The sequence below is a fragment of the Maylandia zebra genome, linkage group LG13 (assembly GCF_041146795.1).
Source record: "Maylandia zebra isolate NMK-2024a linkage group LG13, Mzebra_GT3a, whole genome shotgun sequence".
Classification (NCBI taxonomy): Eukaryota; Metazoa; Chordata; class Actinopteri; order Cichliformes; family Cichlidae; genus Maylandia; species Maylandia zebra.
The window spans coordinates 9,977,275-9,996,527 of NC_135179.1; the positions used below are offsets into that span (position 1 = coordinate 9,977,275).

The 19,253-nt window shown below is 36.9% G+C and overlaps 1 long non-coding RNA gene across 1 annotated transcript in view; it reads right to left on the reverse strand.

Moving 5' to 3' along the window:
• LOC143421692 (uncharacterized) overlaps positions 1 to 19,014 on the reverse strand; it is a 125,156-nt gene extending 106,142 nt beyond the window's left edge. The window contains exon 1 of the long non-coding RNA XR_013101255.1: positions 18,878 to 19,014. This is a non-coding gene — a long non-coding RNA (uncharacterized LOC143421692). The remainder of the gene's footprint in view (positions 1 to 18,877) is intronic.
• Between the last annotated feature and the right edge of the window lie 239 nt (positions 19,015 to 19,253).

Genomic DNA, 19,253 nt, shown 5'->3' on the forward strand with positions numbered 1-19,253 from the left:
CATGCACGTATCTGTCGTGTGTACCGTCAACATATATAAAGTACCATATAAGATTTTAAATATCATATCATTTATAAACTCTGACCTCTCCGCCAAGGCCATGAGATTGATCTTAAGGTTAAGGTGATAATAATGCTATGTGAACGTATTTAAAACAATGTTGCATCCAAATGTCATGTCACAATTGACATCTCTGATCTCACTTTTAAATTATTATCTTCCTGTCTTTCAAGTTAACTCCAATATGCAAAGGCAATGCAAATTCAAGAGAAAAAGAATGATCTGCCAGGCTATTTAGAAATATACTGCAGTGTAATATTATACATTTATAAGTTCAATTTATGCATCAATCGCTATCTCTTATCCATTACCTACTCCAAGATGATGTTTGTGTAACCAAAGTAAACATCTGCCATGCTATCCTTGTCAGATTTTTACTGATCTATAAAATTTATAACATACATTTAAACAGAATGAAGAAAAGGTAAGAAAAGGCAGAGGTTTGTGCTCTCAGTATGTATGACAAAAACTGAATTTGTACAGTTCTAAGGAGCCAGAAAGTCTTGGGGAATAGTTGCCCAAGCTTCTCGAAAACATTCCGAAGCTATTCTTTCAATGTTGGCTGCCAGCTGTTACATGCTGATGATGATTTGAGCCAAACATTTGGTTTCATCACTACATAACACCTGTTGCCACTGATTTTCAGTCCAGTTCTTTTGCAATTTGGCATGCATTGGCCTTTCTTTCCTGTAGATGGATCAGCTGAAGGGTCAGATGCATCTTTCAGGTCCTGTGAAAGACATTTGCTCGATTTCTTTTCTGTTTCTTAAAGATGTGACATTTATATACTGTTCCTCTGCTAAATAGTTTTTTAGGCTTGTTTTGTCCACTACTTTTTAAGGACACACTGCACAATAAAAAGATTGGTGTTGAAGTCATTACGTCAAATAATGTATTACATATTGACCGTGCTTTTGTCCTGGCAGCCCCTAATAACAATCCTCCTGCTGCTATTCGCGCCTCTGATTCCATTCTTTCATTTAAATCACGATTAAAAACGTACCTGTTTGACCGAGCGTTTTTGGTTAATTAGTGCATATTCCCTATATTTTATCCCTATGTCATTTACCTTTTATTGATGTTACACTGTATAAATTCCCCCACCTTATAGGTATGAATACTCAGTGATTTGATCTCCCAATTACACTCAGATGTTTTATTTCGTCTTTTACCTCTATTGCTTGTCTTCATAGCGTTTCTTAATGTTACTTTATTTATACTCTGTTATGGTCTTATATCTGTTATGTTTTAACCTGTTGTTTTGATGTAAAGCACTTTGATGTACCTTTTGGTTTTATATGTGCTATATAAATAAAGCTGTATTGCATTGTATTGTATATTTCTCATTACTATTCTTAAAGGTAATGCAGTAAATTAGCCAATTACTTATTGGAGAACATCATTCGTTACACTACTCATTACATTACTTTCATGTTGACTTGATACAAATAGAATGTCCTTAAAAAAAATGATCAATAATTACTATTTACCACTATATAAACATTTCACTACAGTTCTGCACAACAACACAAATCCTATTCTAACACAAAAATCACCCCAAAGAGACAAAATGATCACCAGAGTCATTCTGCCCTGGTGGCATTTTACATGTTCTTTCTTGCTCATATCCACCACTCAGACGTTGTAGACCACTCCACAATTTTCCTCCTCCTCCTTCAAGCAAACTGAAATCTCTAGAGTGCAAAATCCAATGTCCAAAGAAATAATTTGAAAGACCTTGAGAAAACCTAGATTCCACAAGACCACTTTAAAATGATATAAGAATTTCAGGATCTTTGGCAGCATTAAGAAATAGTAGTTAAAGAATTTTGCACACTGCTGTATGGTGGTGGCATCACTTCTTTGCCTTTAGTTATCGATTAAGCAGAAAGCTTTTCTGTGCTTGAGCTGCAGATATGCTCTAAAAATCATTTGATCAGTGAAAAGCTTTGTTTATGAACATACTGCTTATAGTATGTTCATATGATGTATTTATGACTGTATTGTGTTTTTACCTTGTAAAGCACTTTGTGACACATGTCTGTGAAATTTGCCATATAAATAAACTTTACTTACTACTCACTATGCTGCTACCTAACAAAAGCAGCAAACTACAAGAACAAAAATCTTCTGAATCAATATTGTTCACATCAATGTGACAGACATTTTTCTAAAGAACTCAAAAGCTTCTTCCTTAAGTCAAAATTTCACACATTTTTATAACCTGTGAGACATTAGGATCGAATGAGAAAATGAAAAGACTATTTATTCAGACAGAACGGAAACTGTGCCTGAGGTTTATGAAAGCGACAGTGAGAGAAGGACAAAAAAGAGAAACTGCAGGGAAATTATTTAAAAAAACTGGCATTTCTGGCAAGTTCTAAGGTGAGTCAGAGATTGAGCACAAAGCCACTTTCTGCTAAGTATGAACAGACCCTGAATCTATCAATTCAGAAAGAATTTGCTGCTACTGTATACAAAGAGGGGAATAGAATAGAATAGAAAGTACTGTCTGCCATGGAGGAAAATTAGCTTTATACACCAATAAAGTGCACAAAGGGAAAAGAGCTGAAAATGCTACCAGTCACAACACCAACAAGGAAAAAGCTGCTGCATTACAGTCTAGAGCAAAAGAGATGACATGGAGAAAATAATTAACTGAAGCAAAGACTGTGAGCTACTTCATGGAGCTTGAACTACAGTTTCCAGGCACAGGTACTTAAATTGCATAGTTATCTTGTTGCAACACAGTTCCAATGCACCCTTTCAATCATGGAAACTTATATAAGTTGTCAGTGACGTGTTCTCTTTGCACACTATCCAGAATGTCAGTGATTTAGTAGTTCATCTAGATCATGATACATCACAGTTCACAAATTATTGCTCATAAAAAAACTAATGTGATTTGACTTGGACTTTTTGGGGTAAAAACCCATTACAAGATCGTCAGAACTGAGAGGTAACATAGCAGAAATACTTCAGTGCAGTTCTTAAGTAGAATGTTTATTTTTCCTTTTATTTTACTTTACTCCCTAAATGTTAACACAAATGTTCTCTCTACTACTTTCTAATCTTACATTTTCAAAACAAGCTTCCAAGTTTTGATTTAAGACATTTGAGGGGAGTTATTTCCTGGCACTGTAGCTCTTCAAACACCAAACCAAAGCCAACCTAAACTGGGGGAAAATAACAAATAAAAGACAATCCCATTGGTGTATCCATTGTTGGTGCTTATTGCACACAAAGAGATAAAAGAGGCAAAAACACATGACCCGTGTATTAATTGTGCTATACTCAGGTTAAAGATGGGCAGAACTATCTGGAATACCATTTATGGTTCAAATGTCCTCAAGTTTTGGAATATAGTACTTCAACATCCAGCCAGAGCTGCAGAAGAGGAGCAAGGATAAAGGGAGAAATGTTTTTTAAGTGGCAGGTAATTTAAAATAAGTCTGTAACAGCTCAATAAATATAATCAAACACACAAATTATTTCTGTACAGTGTGTCACATAATGTGTCTGCTAGCAAAAGGTACAGCTGCTTTATTTCCCAGAGGGAGAAGATAATGTGAGATAATTTAGATAACTCAGAGATGGAGACAGATGTAAGAAAGAAAGGAGAGGAAAGGGTTTACTGACTTTTTTGCTATCTAAAGGTTACATGATGGTACAAAGTGTAGCGTTACATTAGTTAGTTTGCAACATATCGCTGGAATGGAGCAAAGAGCTGTGGCAGTCAATGTAAGTTTGAATAAATTCCAACGGTACTGTGTTCTGAATGATGGATGAAGGGGTGGATGACAAACATCCGCTACATGGTCCTTCAGTTGGATGGGCTAAAAATGCCTTTTATCAAAGAAACCTTTGCATGTGATGCATGTAAATGTACAATGCATAATGTGGCTTTTATCATTCATAAAGTCAATGTGCTCGATCGATGGCATGAAAAGGAAAAAGGTCAGGCTACTTAGTGGTAGTTAACTGCAATCAGATGTTTTCCATACAGAACCGAGTATCTTAACACATCAATCACCATGCTGCCTTTTAATGCCAGAACCCATTTATGAGCACTGGTACTTCCAAAAAGCAGCTGGGCTTGTTAGTTGTCATGCAAAGGTACTGGCTTCAAAGGTTGCACTGAACCCAGGACATGATGACACATTAGAAACGCTCTTGATTTGATTGCTGATTTCCATTTGGCTGCTGTTTTGAATACTGTTGCTGTGTCACACTGTCACAGCTCACTGGAGGGCTCTTGAAGGGAATTTTAAAATTTGATTCTTACTGTGAACCACAAAAATACTGAAAACTGAAGTTGTCATTATAAGTTGTATTATCTAATTTAAGATTTGACAATAAGCTCATTATACTGTACATACCATTAAGCTTGCACATATTTTTCTAAATCAACACAGTATGTATAAAAGACTCCTGTTGTCCTGTTGTGCTGATGTGAATACAGCTGGTAGGTAAACAATACAACTAGCTATCTTACAAGATTTTCTACAGTATGATAGCTGGGATTGGTTCAGACAGTAGGACTTTCTTGTTGGAGAAATATATAAAATCAAGAGTGATATATATACAAAACAAGAGAAAGGCACAAAAGAGAGAACAAAGTGATAGAAAACAGTCCTATTCAGAGCTCTTTGTTAATGCAGACTCACCAGGAGTTCGAATATTTGATATTAGCATGTTCTCTAAATATTCATTAGCGGGAATTCTGTGACTGAACTAGACTTCAGGGGATAAAGTTGGATGGAAGCAGCAGATCTCTATCAAAAGAGGAAAAACTGGCCTCTCTGTAAATTCAGAATTTTGCCATTTAGTTATCTTTTGTATATTTTTAACTGGTTAGCGAGCCTATTTCTGCCCTTTTTTGGGTGGGTAGGTCATTTTTTTTTTTCATATTCTTTTGTCCTAGCAGCATGTCCACAGAGATGTTTCTAAAATATTTCTAACATTTTATTAGTTTTATCATGCATATACTTCTATACTTCTGTCTTTGTCTCTGTGCCAATCTGTGTGTGTATGAGTGTCTGTGGATCCTCTTAGTGATAAACTGTATAAATCGCTGTCCCCATTGATTGTTTGGATGTTTGCGTGATAACTCAGACATGCTACAGAGAGCCATAAGAGCCATAAAATCAAGGGGGAAAGATCGTGTATGCCATCAAAGGAACAAGGTTTCAAAATGTTCAAATGCAAATGCAATGAATGTATACAAGTGCATGTGTATCTAAATGTTTTTAGATTTAGAAAACCTTTGGGGGGAAAGAAAGGAGAGGGTTAAATTATGTGCATTTTATTAGGACATTAAAGGTTTGCAATTCTACACTTCTTCTAAATTTACCCATATATGGCAAGCACATACCCCGTCATGCGCATATATAGAGCAACACGATGTGTTGTGGTCCACTAAATCTTGATATTATTACGGTGTAGTGAACATGAATTTGTAGGTCTCGTATACATTGCTTACTATTTAAGTGTATGTGTGTGTGTGTGTGTGTGTCTCCGTGTGTTAGATGAAAGTAAAGGACAGCTTGCCATTATCATGCTGCACTGAACCGTGGCTGTGCCCAAAATTGCTCAAAGGTCAAATTAGTTCCATTTGAAAATAATAAGGAATGAGAAAAGCTGTTTGGGCTTTTTGTTAGTGTGTGTGCGCGCGTGTGCGTGTGTGTGTGTGTGTGTGTGCATGTGTGTGTTTGTAAGGGAACCAAGAATCTTTATCACCTCAGTGTTAATTCAAGATGTTTTATGGCATCCATAAAGCGTCAGCAGATGGCATGATGGCCTCCTCTCCTGCAGTTCACTGTTTACTGTCCTGTTGGTTAAAATGGCTTAAACCATAAATGACTAATGATGATGGCTGCATATCTGTGTGTGTGCTTACATGTGTGGATATTTGCTTAGTTAAGTGAATGAGCTGCTGGGCACAGTTTCAGCATTATGACATCATTTGCCCTCAGCTAGACAAGAACATCCAAAACTGATTCCCTGGACCGATGACGAAACATCATTTTTGTGTTTGTGTCTCTTAAAAGGTTATAGAAGACTGTGTTCCTCATCAAGAGACTGATGAGGCATGACTTTCAATATATATGTGTAGGTCTATATGGGATTAAAGTAAAATATATGTTTCGTTGAGTTTATTCAGTTGTGGCTGTAGTTACATCCACCCTTAAAAATGAGAGATGAAAGCATGTTTTTCAGTCTTTATACAGGGACTACAGCCCCAGTTGGAGACCACTTTGAAAGCCGATTTCACTGTCTATCTGAATTATGGGTTTGGGTGAACAAAAAGCTTTAGTTGGTACAAATGCATTTCAGGATGTTTCCTTGACAACACAGTCAGAGTTCAGTACCTGTGAGAGGAGTTTAGAGAAGGTTATGCAAAGCAACAGCTTTAATTCAAAAATCAGTGCAGAAAGACAGTGAATCCAGTAGAAAGGCAATATGTAACAGTGTGGTTTGAAAATCAAGAGACAGTATTGACATTTTGGAGAAGTCAAAGGAATCTTAGCACCCCTAAAAGAGGCCTAAGCTTCCTTAGTAGTAACTTTAAGCGTTATTAAATACAATAATGATTATGCTGCATTGCATCATGCAAAACAATAATAATATTTGTAATTAATGATATTAAAGGTACATGAGAGTGCCTGCTCTCATCAGTACAACTGGTTTAATCCTCTATCTTTAATCTATAACAGGTTGTATAAGATGATTGTTAAATCATTTACCATCGTTTCCCAATCAGACACCATTGTGAAGCAGACTGCCACTTTGCCATCCACAAAAAAAGAAAAAGATTTCAGAATAGAATGCATATGACGAACATCTTCCCACTCACAAGGCTCTGATCTTTTCTTTGATTTGTTGAACAAGACAAACCCAACATATGAAAGATTATTTTCCTGTGTTCTGATTATTGTCTTGAGAGATTATTTCTATATGTTGAACACCAGTGCTACAAAGTAGGACTCCACTTTATTCAGGCAACTTTAGGGTTAAAGGTGGTTCCCTCCTTGTCCTATAAAGGCACCATATTGCCATAATGTTTTATGCTGTAGGCTTTGTAGCTCTGGAGCAAGCTATGTTCCAGATTAGAGATCAGCTGGTATGAAATCACTCCCTGCTGGCCAATCAATTCCCCAAAGAGTAGTGTCACCATTCCTGGAAGAGCCCTCAGATCTCTCTAATACTAAACTACAATCACACTGCTGCTTTGCAGATGTGTTGCTTACAGTCTTTATATCTTCATATTATGTTTTTTACCTGCCTTTGTAAAATTAGACACTCTGCTGCCAGTTGACATCAAAAAATGTAATTAATCAGATGATGCTAACCAGTATTGGTCAAGTTACATGAAAAAAAGTAATTAGTTACTAATTAATGATTACTTATCCAAAAAACGAATCCTGTTACTTTACTGATTACTTAATTAGATACTTTATTACTTAGTAACTTTTTAAAAACATGATACACAACTTGAATACCTAATAGAGCAATAGAGCTTTCAGCCCAATTCTATTTTTTCTGCATAATCCATCATATAAAATGTAATCAAATGAAAAAGTCTTTTTTTAAAAATTGTTTTATTAGTTTTAATCTTTTAACTTTATGCACATTGCATCTAGCAAAAATTAAATTATATGGAAGAAGAAATTTGTTTAACATTTAAACCTATTTTCTGCATATTCCAGCATATTCAATAAAATAATTTTTTGTGTTTATCTCGCTCTTTCAGATTGATGCAAGTAAAACACAGCAAAAAATAAATAAAATCAAACACTCAGCTGCACTGAGTCTTGTTGCTCTTAAATCTATTTTCACCTGTTTAACAGGAGTGGGGCAAGTGGAGGTTTGCCCGGTGCCGCAGCAGTCATGTCAGTGAATTTCACATTGCCGTGCCAGTTTGCTAGATGCTTGCTCAGATTTGAAGTTACATTTTTTGCTGTAGAAAGAAGTTTTCCTCCCATGCTGAGTACAGCGGACGCTAATGTTTTTGTAACTTTTTAGAGAATCAAACTCTGCATGGTTGCACTCCATATTATCCATATGATCCATTGTTGATCTACACACGTCTGTTGCTGCAATGGACGTCACACGCACTTACATCATTGTCATGAGACTAACAAACAAAATAATGGTTTAGAAATGCAGTAGCACAGCGTGCTTGTGGGAAAGCAACAGTAATCAAATTATTTTTTTCAAGTAACGAGTAAAGTAAGGGATTACTATTGCAAAAAAAGTAATCGGATTACAGTAGTGCCCATCTCTCATGCTAACACAACTCCTTGCATGTGAATGTGTGGAGGAAGCCCTGGGATAATTTAATTGATAACCAGCTTGGTGTGACCCTGACTGCTGATGGTAGGCTCACTGAATGCAGATAATTGAAAGATACCCTTGCTATGTAAGCTTGTTTCATAGTGTAAGGCCTTGGCCACTAAGAAATCCAGAGCAAAAGATAAAGTAGACCTCTTAAACATTACATATATATGCTGAGTAACAATCTAGTTTTTGTAGCCTGAAACTTTGAAGAAGCTTAAGTGCTATAATCAAAAGCACCAATTCAGCAATTAATTTCACTATGTAGTCTTGTTTTTCAATGTCTGTTTCAGGGATGAACTTTGTCAATCAGTCCAACTTAAGCCAATCAAAGTTAAACATAAAGCTCAGTTTAAGTAGGGAGCAGAAACGTCCCTCAGCAGTTGTCCCATTGTCAGTGCTAATTTCAAAGGTTGATAAAACTGTTGCTGTTAAAACCCCGCCTGAAGCACCCCCTGTGCCAGTAACACACAGACGCTGACTTTCCCTGTGCAAATATAGTTTTGTAATGGGAATATATCACTACAAGCCAAATTCAAAACCGCAATGTCAGAAGTTACATGACACGTGCTCTCACTTGCCTTGTCCCCACCCCAGTGTCTGTTTTAATGATAGGCTGTGAAGCATTAGCGCCAAGGGTGTCAAAGTTCTGCTCGGCTGTCAGAGCTCCTCTGTGAAAGTGTAGATAGATACAAAATGTGACTATAATTACAACACTTGTCATTTATGTAGAACAAAGCAAACCGGGGAATGAGAAGAAAATTGAAACACAGAAAGAGAGAAACCCAGCTGAGATGGAAGAGATATTCAGGTAGAAGCTTATACTATTGTTCCTCTTTGTAAACAGCATTATGAGCACTGCATATGTTCTTTTAATGGCAAATAGATTTCAAATATGCACACACAATTTACTAATTTCTGGATTTACACTGCTTAGTTAAATTAGATTTAAGCAGATGTTTGTAAGTTGTCCAGATTGATTGATTTTGCAGCATGTCTCACAGTATGAAAAAAATGTAATGTCACATGTAAAGACCCAATATCTCATTTAAAAACATGAGGACTTACATATAAGCTTTAAATTTCCAGTTTATCAAACACCACTGAGCCGTTCTCACCTTTTAATACAACCTGTCTTCTTCCTCCTTCTTTCTCCATCTCTGAGTGAAGTTAGCTGTTTTTTATTTTCTCTCCCTGTGAAAAACAGCAGCTGGACCTTTAAGCTAGCAACACACTGTGCGACAAATTGTAGACATAGGCTGTGTGTTTGCTGATGTTTGTTGAGCTGAGAACAGAAATGCTGTGTTTGAAATGACCTGCCACTTAATAAAAATCATTCCCTGGGCTCAAAGATTAGTGATGATTACAAGGAAAGTTTCTAAAAAATAAAAAACAAAAAACAAACATGAATTTAAAACCATGGTAATGATAAGTGATTAAAACAAGCATCAGAATCTGGCATGAAAATGCTAATGAAGTTTAAAAGAATAATATGGTAAAATATGTCAGGTGGGAAAAAAAGCTGTCATGGAACACATGTTTAAAATATCCAGTAAAAAAATAAGATACCATCCATATTCTCCCGCTTGTCGACCATCATCCTGTGCTGCCTTCATCACTGATTGACCTCTAACCATCCAAAGATCCAGCCTCTCCTGCAGAAAGTAGCAAGCCTTGCATACTGAAAATGTTTAAAGTTTTTCAAAATAAAGTTTTATAAGAAAAACAATGTTAAAGCCAGCATGATAACTGGAAGTTCTTTGAGCAACAATTTCACTTTTACAAACTGTCCTATCAAAAATAAACAACAACATGCACTATTGTAATTTATGTATAAATTAAAATAATTAATCTTTTTCCATTTCTGTCCAAAATAACATATTGAAATATTTAATGTCTATCATTATCACTACAAAATTCACAGGGGGTCGTATAGCTATATTCTGAGTACACCACATCTCCAACACCCTAAGCTAAATTGTTGAAAGTAAAGTGCTTAATTTGGAGGCAAATACTCTAAATATCATTAGCCACATATCTTATTTTGAAGTATAACTAACTATATCTAGTTCTCTATCCATATTTACAATAATAATGGGCAGCTTATTTCAAGACAACCTTACTTTTATGCAACCCTAATTTTCACAACTACTGCGAGTATTATTAGCCAAGCTGACATTAGCTGCTAACCTACTGTTAGCTTCTCTTTTAGTGGTTTAAGTTAATAAGTAGAAGAGACACAGTCCTAAATGTACCAAAAGGATTAAAAAAAAGGTTTTTACGTATCTTGCAGTCCTACAGTAGTAAGTAGAATGTGTTTGATTCAAGATATAGTGTGCAAGCATGGATCTGCAAGCTAAAAAGGAGGCAAATGAAGGCTAAAATTAGCAGCTGGCGCCCCACTTCTTCTTTGTTGAGGGATAAAATTGAAAGTGCAGACTCCCAGCTTTTGATTCTGAATCATCAGAATCAACAGCATAGTCATATTTTTGGTGGAATCATTGAGACTTCTACCACTCACGCACAATTTTCCTGCATGCTTGCATGTCTCTCAAAAGTGACTACACTATCATCAAGAATGTGACTAAATCTCAGCAACCAAAGCTTAGATTTCTCTAAAATAAAAAAATAATAATGTCATAGAATACGAAAATAACCTAAACTTTCATAAAATCTAAAAATCAAAACTTTTATATGATTTTTTAGACCTACATGACTTTGGAGATCCACCCAGGGGTGCTGCAGAGCTCGAACCCTCAGCCTTCACTAGCTCACGCATGCGTCCTCCTAATCCAGTTTGTTTGAAGACTTCTGTTCTTTTTAGATTGTCATAAACCAGATACAAGGGGAAATGTATGCTGAATAACACTATGATGTGGTATCCACTGCCAAATAAATAGGAATGATTTTTTTTAAGCACAGCGAGGTTATTCAGCCAACATGTGCATTTTTTCACCATTATTAAACAAGCGAATCATTCCCAGTATATTTATATAGTCTTTCTTCTTCGTAAGAACACAATCCTGGGATCTGATGTCTGAAAATGTTGCTGGCGGTCCATGACCCTTCACTGTCCCTGACCCTCAGTAGGGGAAACAAGCGCTTCCAGCCAGGCTAACAGACAGATGGACAGAGACAGCGTAACAGGATTATTTTATGGTGGATGTGGTTCACTGATCTTAATTGTAGTGTACATGGTGTGGCTCACAGCTACATTGCTCCATGTCAATGAGAATTAAAGTTACAGGAGTTCAAAGTAACTTTAATGTTCATCTGCAGTGCCCTCAGCTCCACATGGTTCCACTTTTATCTGCCTGCTAACTCTTCTCAGTCTGCATGGATTCCACTGCAGGCCACAGTTTACTCATTACACTGTTTACTGAGCAGGGCAAACATATTTAGAAAACATTTTCTTATGTTTAGGGGCACTTGTGCCCATAAGCATAGCACTGACCTTCCACCTGTTTCATTGGAAAAGCTCAATTAAAGGCTTGATGCAGAAAGGACTCAAATTAAAGAAAATCAGGAGAAAACAGAAACTCTGATAATGCATATGTACGTACATAGATATGCATGTGTGTATGTATGCGCCTCTGCTGGGCCTTTCCCTTTCCCATGCCTTTCCCTGCATGTGTCCCTATATTTTTGTAGGTTCGGTTACTCCAGCTTCCTCTCATAATTCAAAGATATGCATGTCAGGTTAACTGGTAATTGTTTTCTGCAGTTGTGTGCGTGAATGGTTGTTTGTCTCTCTTTGTGTTAGCACTGAGATAGAGTGGCAACTTATGCAAGTTGTGCCCTGCCTCTCGCCCTGTAGCATCTGGCACAAGCTCCAGCAACCCCACGACCCTGAATAGGACAAGCGTGATGAATGGATGGATATGTGTGGCTAATATAAACCTAATTCAATTCAATTCAATTCAATTTATAAAGCGCCAAATCACAACAACTGTTGTCCCAAGGTGCTTTAATTAAAAATAGATATAATACAATGAGTTGTGAGTGTTGTGGAATCGCTTGAGGGTTAAAATTGGTCAAGCTGCAGAGGAGAGAAAATGGCGTGAGGAAGGGATTTCATGAAACGTGACATCACAAGTGGAGCATTCCCATAAAGTTTGCCCAGTGGCAACACTTAAGGGGTGTTTCTGTCAGTTTCATGCTGACATTACAAGCTATTGAGGATCATTCTGCTCTTGCAGAGAGGACAGAATTTTTCATGTGAGGCATTAGTTCATTCTTATCTAATAAGTGAAGATGCTGACAGTTTGGTTAAACCTGTTACAAAGAGATACAATATGCCGCACAGCTCCCACTGCTTCGATATTACCTGAAATCACAGAACAATTGGCAACAACAATGGGAATAATTTGTGCATAATCATGCCATGTGTGAGATTTTTAAATAGGCTCTACTTAGGAACTCCTTTGTTCTGCCAATTTGCATGAAGTTACCATGCAAGAATCACCCAGTAATTTGTTGACAACCATTTTGAATTCTCAGATTTGGTATTCTAGCCCTCTGGGTTTGGAGCCAGTACCATACGGTGAGTTTTGTGTTCATCAAAGTAATTCATGGGGAGTTTCTTTATCCACAAAGCCCTGCATTTTGACACTGGTGATTCTAGCTAACTCTCAAGTGGCCACATAAGGAATGTTTTTCACACTCCCACATTACCTTTATATTTTAGCCCTGAGGGTTGCACCTTTGTTTTGAAATAAAGAAAACTGCAGTATTAGATAAATGCTTGTGTTGAAGATAGTGCAGATGTGACCAAACAAAGAGCCACATCCAATCACGGATACATTTAGGGTACAAAAATTAATTTAGGTTTACATTTTACACTAGATCTGACTATGGATGAGAAACAACTATCCATATCTGACACTTAATCAGGAAAAAAAGGAATTGTTGTCCAGGTTTTTCCCAAGACCCAAGTTTATCATATATCTATTAATCTGTCTGCTATGGTTGAGATAGATCCTGATTTGCTGATTTGGCTATAATGTATAATGTAAAACTTAACAGAAACAAAGCATCTTAGATTGACTGAGGCAGTAAAGCAATAGATTATAAAAGAAACAATTATAAAGTTTTCACTTCATACAAATACAAATTTAAATGGAAGCATCCTAAAATGGAAAAAGGTGGTAAGAATTGCTCTCCAGCAAAACACTTGTGCATTAAAATTGGGCTTGGGATTGCACCCATGCATTTAGATGTGCTTGTGAGGGGCTGGAGAGTCAATCAAACATGGCCAATTTATATTTGCCAATCAACCTCCATTTATAACTGTTTATTTCAATGTTATTATTGAAATACGAGCTTGATAAGTCCATTATTCGAGCTGCAGGTAGAAGTGTTTGGTTTTGAATACACAGAATTACAAACTGTAATGTTATGAAGATAGAAAGCTTCTCCAAAAATTCTTAATTTACATCCTCATCTTTGAAAGCCTATTGCCACTTTCAGAGAGTTCAAAATAGATGCTGTTACTGGAGAAAAAGATCATATTTTATCTGAAAGGATTGTGCTAAGAAGAAGTATGTCTGCAGAGGACAAAGCACTCGGACTGGATGTAGAAAGCGTTTCTACTTAAGGGAAATTATGACTGCTGTAAAACATCCTCTCCTGTAGCGCAGCGGCTATTAAGTGTTGGATTCAGTCCATGTTCTATGAACAGGATGCTTGAAAAGACCGTTGGTGTATGCGGCATGACTCATTCTGGATGGATAGAGAAACATGATGTGAATTCTGTGTTTAGTATTGATCCGGTTTCACCGTGACCAGATTAAAAATATCTCTGGTTGCTGTGTGTTGATAGGGTTTGTATGCTTTTTTCCCCTCACCATTGCTGCTTTTTTGCTGTTGGATTTTAAAACGGTATTATGCATGTAATCTGACGTTGGAACCATTTTTTGTGACCACGTTTGTTGTTTGTTCCTACTGACTGAAACGATATATACAGTAGAGTGTCCACATTTAAAATCTGTTCTGGCCACTCCAACAAAACCGCTGAAAAAGCCTGAGACTGAGTTGCCCAAATAAATGTTGCTTCATACAATAACTGCCATTTTTAAGCACAATGTTTCTCTACAGCCATGAACACATTTAAACAGCACAGTGACAGTTTTATAATTACACAATTAGCTTTACTGAAAAACACCAGCAAACGTTTTCATGGACTTATTGCTACTAAAGCCTCTTAATTTGAAATCTGACTATACGTTGTAAAAACAGGTTGCACAAATTACCTACGGAGGCGATTGTTGTGAGGAGAAAATTTGCACAAGAGCACCCATAATCAAAGATGGTCTGGTGTATGGTAGCATTAATTAGCTAATGAAATGTGTTGCATTTAGAATATGAGATCACAAGCTTTAATGGTGGGGCTAATTAAAGATTTTACACACACTGCCGCGCTTATTTTATCCTAAACAGCCACCGACTTCACAAAATAATTATGCTTGCAACAGCAAGACATGAAAGGATATTAGCCCAAGTGACAGTATGTTTAAACATCCTTAGAATTTGAAGGGGTTAAGTTCATTCTAAAGTTAATTTCTTTCTCTTGTTGCAGTCCTCTCTGACTGTCAGCTAATTGTGAGCCAGCAATTATAACACGAGCCATTTTTATCTCATAGTAAATAATTCATCAGCTTACATTATTCAACAAGTGTAATAAGTGCAAAATTCTGGTTAAATTAATAATTGAATGGCAATCATTAAAAAGAGCACATCTCTCTCTCTTTCTCGTTTTTTCCTGTCTAACTGGTCTAACTTTGCATGACTGCAGGGCATTTAGGCTGCTCGCTCGAGCCGTGCTGTTTGTGTTCTACTTGATGCTGCATTACTCACTATAATGATATCGATGTATTCTCTGCTAAAGCTCACAATTAACTCCTTTGCACAAGTGTGGAGTATAGAATATGTACATTTTGGATCTTCTTTCTGTGTCATTTGAAAATAATGACAGACACATTCCCTGAGTTAAAATATTCACAAAAATGACACCACAGGTATTTTATTTGCCTGCTAAATATGAAACTATCAACTACCAGATGCCAGAAAATTGGTACATAATGTTTTAAGATAAAAAAGAAAGAAAAGAAAAACAGCGAGAAAGTTTATGTTTTAATATTCTGGGCATTTTTAGATACACTTTAAAATAGCATCAGTTAGATGCTGATCCTGATCTTTTTCCCTTGTAAGGTAACTACTGTTGTTCCATTGGCTTATCTCCAGAATCTGCTTATTTTATATGTTTATGACAACAAAGGGTGCAGAATAGCCCACAAACAATAACTTTACACAAAAATAAAAAGCCTTTGTGCCTTTTCTAATCTGCAAGTAAGCTAAACTTAGCTGACTGTGATGTAACTGTAATAAGTAAGATCTTTTCAGATGAGCCCAAACAGTGTCTGGCTGTGTCATCCCAGTGTCAGACAGAATGAGTAATTATGAATAGTCCTGGCCATGGCCAGCTCATCATCACTGCAGGTGAAAATGTGACACTGTCTCCAGTTTTGGCTGCTTGGCCCTGCTCCTTTTACCACTCTGTGCGATGACACAGTGTGTCTGACATTAAGATAAGTCGGCAGAAAGAGACAAATAGTAGATGATGAACAGATGCCCACAGGGAGGGTACTGTGGCAGAGTGAGGTTCAGATTAGGTTAAATGTTGAATATATTTGGATGTCAAGCAGTAAGATGTCGTGCGGTAAATGAAAAGCACTTATCTGAAGAACAGGACAACTGCAGCTAATATAAGCAAAGCCAAAGTACAATGTTAAGCTGTTCAAACTCTTCAAAATGTTTATCAGGATCTAGATGACATAAAGACTGAACCAATGCTTAAGTATACGGTGTGTAAGTAGTACAATTCTCAGCTGATGAGATGATCTTACTAAAGTTATACAGCAGTTAAATCATGCATTAGCTGCAGTATCCACAACACCAGACCAAAATAAGTAAAGCAGCAGAGGTTTTCTGCTCCACAAAGAACTGCGAGAGATCGACTGTCAGCAGCGTGATGTAGAATCTAATAAGCTCCAACACAGATGTTGCCAAAGCACTTGTTTCTCTTCAAAAAAAAAAAAAAAAAAAAAAAAAAAAGAAGAGGATGGACCCTGAAAAGTGAACAAAACAAATTCAACAAGAGAAGGCTTGTAACTTTAAGTTCCCCTCTTTAGCATATTTTTTGACAGAGGTGACACTCACTTTTGTCTCCTGTCTTCACCATCTTTTTTCTAATTTTTTGACTTAGCCTATGATTCATTTGTTCAGACGGGGATGAATGTTATATAACTGTAAGAGACACTATGAGTCCTTGGGCTTTAAACAGGGGGGACTCTTAACCATAAAAAAACTGAAAACTAATACATCTCATCACACAAAAGTGGAGAGCCGCTGATGTGTGTGTTTACTGCTCTGTAGTTTCTCTTTCCTAAACGTTGTCTTTTGTTTCATGCATTTTAAAAACTGAATAATTCCCATTTATCTCTCATTCTTTACTCAGTGCCTATATGATTTTCAGCTTATATATTCAACCCCTTTGTCTTCAGCACTTTATGTCTCATTAACTTTGTGTTGCTTTTCTGCTTCTCTGGCTTTTCCTCTTCTTTTTTATATGGTCTTAAATTATTTTCATTTTTTTAATCTCTCTGTTTTTTTTTTCAGGTGTGCAGACCATATCTGCCTGAAAATATATGCTGGCTACCTTTCCAGCTAGCATGTGCTTGCTTTTCTCCTATGCCCTTTCCTTCTTTTCCTCCTCCTTCTTTCATTTCTGTTGCGCTTAAATTGTTCAACCTCTTTATTTCTTTTCTTTTTTGACATCGTCATCCTCATTTTATGAATCACTACCTTCACCACTGCCCCTCGCTTCCTTCGTTCTTACAAATTTCTTTTCATTTACTGTATTATCTGAAACTGCCCTATCCTCTTTACTTCCTTTGCTTCATCCTGTCTTTTATACTGCCCTTGCCATTTTGGACATGACCATGGACTGACATTTATAGAGCTTTTCTGCCTTACTGCCCCATCAAAGAGTTTTTGTTTCCTTCACTCATGACTGCCACCTGCCTCCTTCTTTTTTCAACATTTCCTCCCTATTTATGTCTTTATAATCCCTATGTTCTTTTATAAGTCTATTAATTTCTCCTGCATTATCTCTTCCCCGTGATTGTGACTTCTTCCTTACAAATAAATAAACTCCTTTCCAGTTTATTTTGCTCACATTGATTTTCCTCCCACATTTTCTCTGCCTTTCAGTTCGCTTACTCTAACTTCTCACTTGGTAACTTTCTGCATTTTTCCCCATTTCCCACTCACTCTGTTTACTCCTTTCCATCTTTGCTCACTCCAACTCTCCCAAATTGAGTCTCCATTATAGTTTTTACAGTACATGTATCTTTTCCTTCTCCACTCCTTGAAGACAAATGTTGAAGTGCAGTGAATTTCATCAGATTCCTCCTCTCCTCCACCACCTCTTACTAAGCCTCTCTTTTCCTCATTTCCTCTTTCTGGGAACAGTAATGCTTTTTCCTACTCACTGACTCTTCCAGTTCCAATCACCTCCTAAATAACAGCTTTATCAGAAAACCTGTCAAGCTTGTCAGCAGCAAATAAGAATATTCACACAATTTACTTAAAGATATCCTCTCTCCAGTTGTTTTTGAGTGCTAGATATCACTTGCTTTCACTGAGGGCTTTTCAGATGAAATGTTACATCTTGCAGGAGAGGTCCTCTGTGAGCTTCTGATTGCCTTCATTTCACAAAATAGCTTCTGATATTAGAACAATTTAGCTCTGGGCTTATTAGGTTGAATCAGATAGTCATAATAGATTTGAGTCTGCAATACATTTTAGGATACTTTTGGAAATAGAAGTTAGTCACTAAACAAAAACACCATGTTATGGATTTAGGAAAAACAAAGCTACTACAATTGTTGCTTCTGGAGATATCGGTAAAAGGTCAAGTTGCTTACATCAGGCCCTTTTAACTGCATTTAAAAAAAAACACCATGGACCAAGCCAGTTGCCGGGCAGGATAAAGTAAAAACTATGAAAAACTGCAGATGTTAAAAAAAAAACATTCAGTTTTCACAGTAGGAATTATGGTAAATAATTATCAATTCAAATAAAATCAAATATGCAAAGCGACCCTGAAAGTAGCTTACTGTTAAATCTGGCATTCCAAAAATCACTTAGAGCAGAGAGTACAATGCATTTATTTGCTCTTCAATTAACATAGTGTTAGGATTTGGGGCAGATCTGGGAAATCTTTGTCTGTTTAATTTTCCCCTCCCTTGTTCTCTCTCTCTCACACACACACACACACACACTTTTCTTAGAGAGAGGTGGGCAGATTACCTGAGCCTCCATCCACAGGCAGAGCTGCCTAATCCTTGGTCTGCTCTCTCACACCTGTGACTCATTGCGTTCATCGGTAAGGTGTATTTAAGTACACACAAAGACTTACCTGGAACCGAATCTCTTTCTTTCACCTCTGAGCCCCAGCCTGCTCACTAGCTATCACTCTCATGCTTCAACACACTTCACTGACAATTAAGGACTCAAAGTTTAAATTGATTGAGCAATTGCAGCCTTCCTCTTCACTGTCATTTGTTAACTACCTCTCTCCGTCTTCGCAGACTCTCCTTGAACACTTCTTAGCAATCGTTAGGGTAACCACCTGTCCTCTATTCATCTTAATCCTGGTGTAAATAAGACTCTGTGAGCCTGCTCCTTGGGTCTCGTCTCTTTAAAACCATGACACAGCATATGACTTTCTTAGAGGCAAACAAGCTCTAGGGGGAGTATATTCATTCAGTTTCTTACAACACATTGTTGGTGAT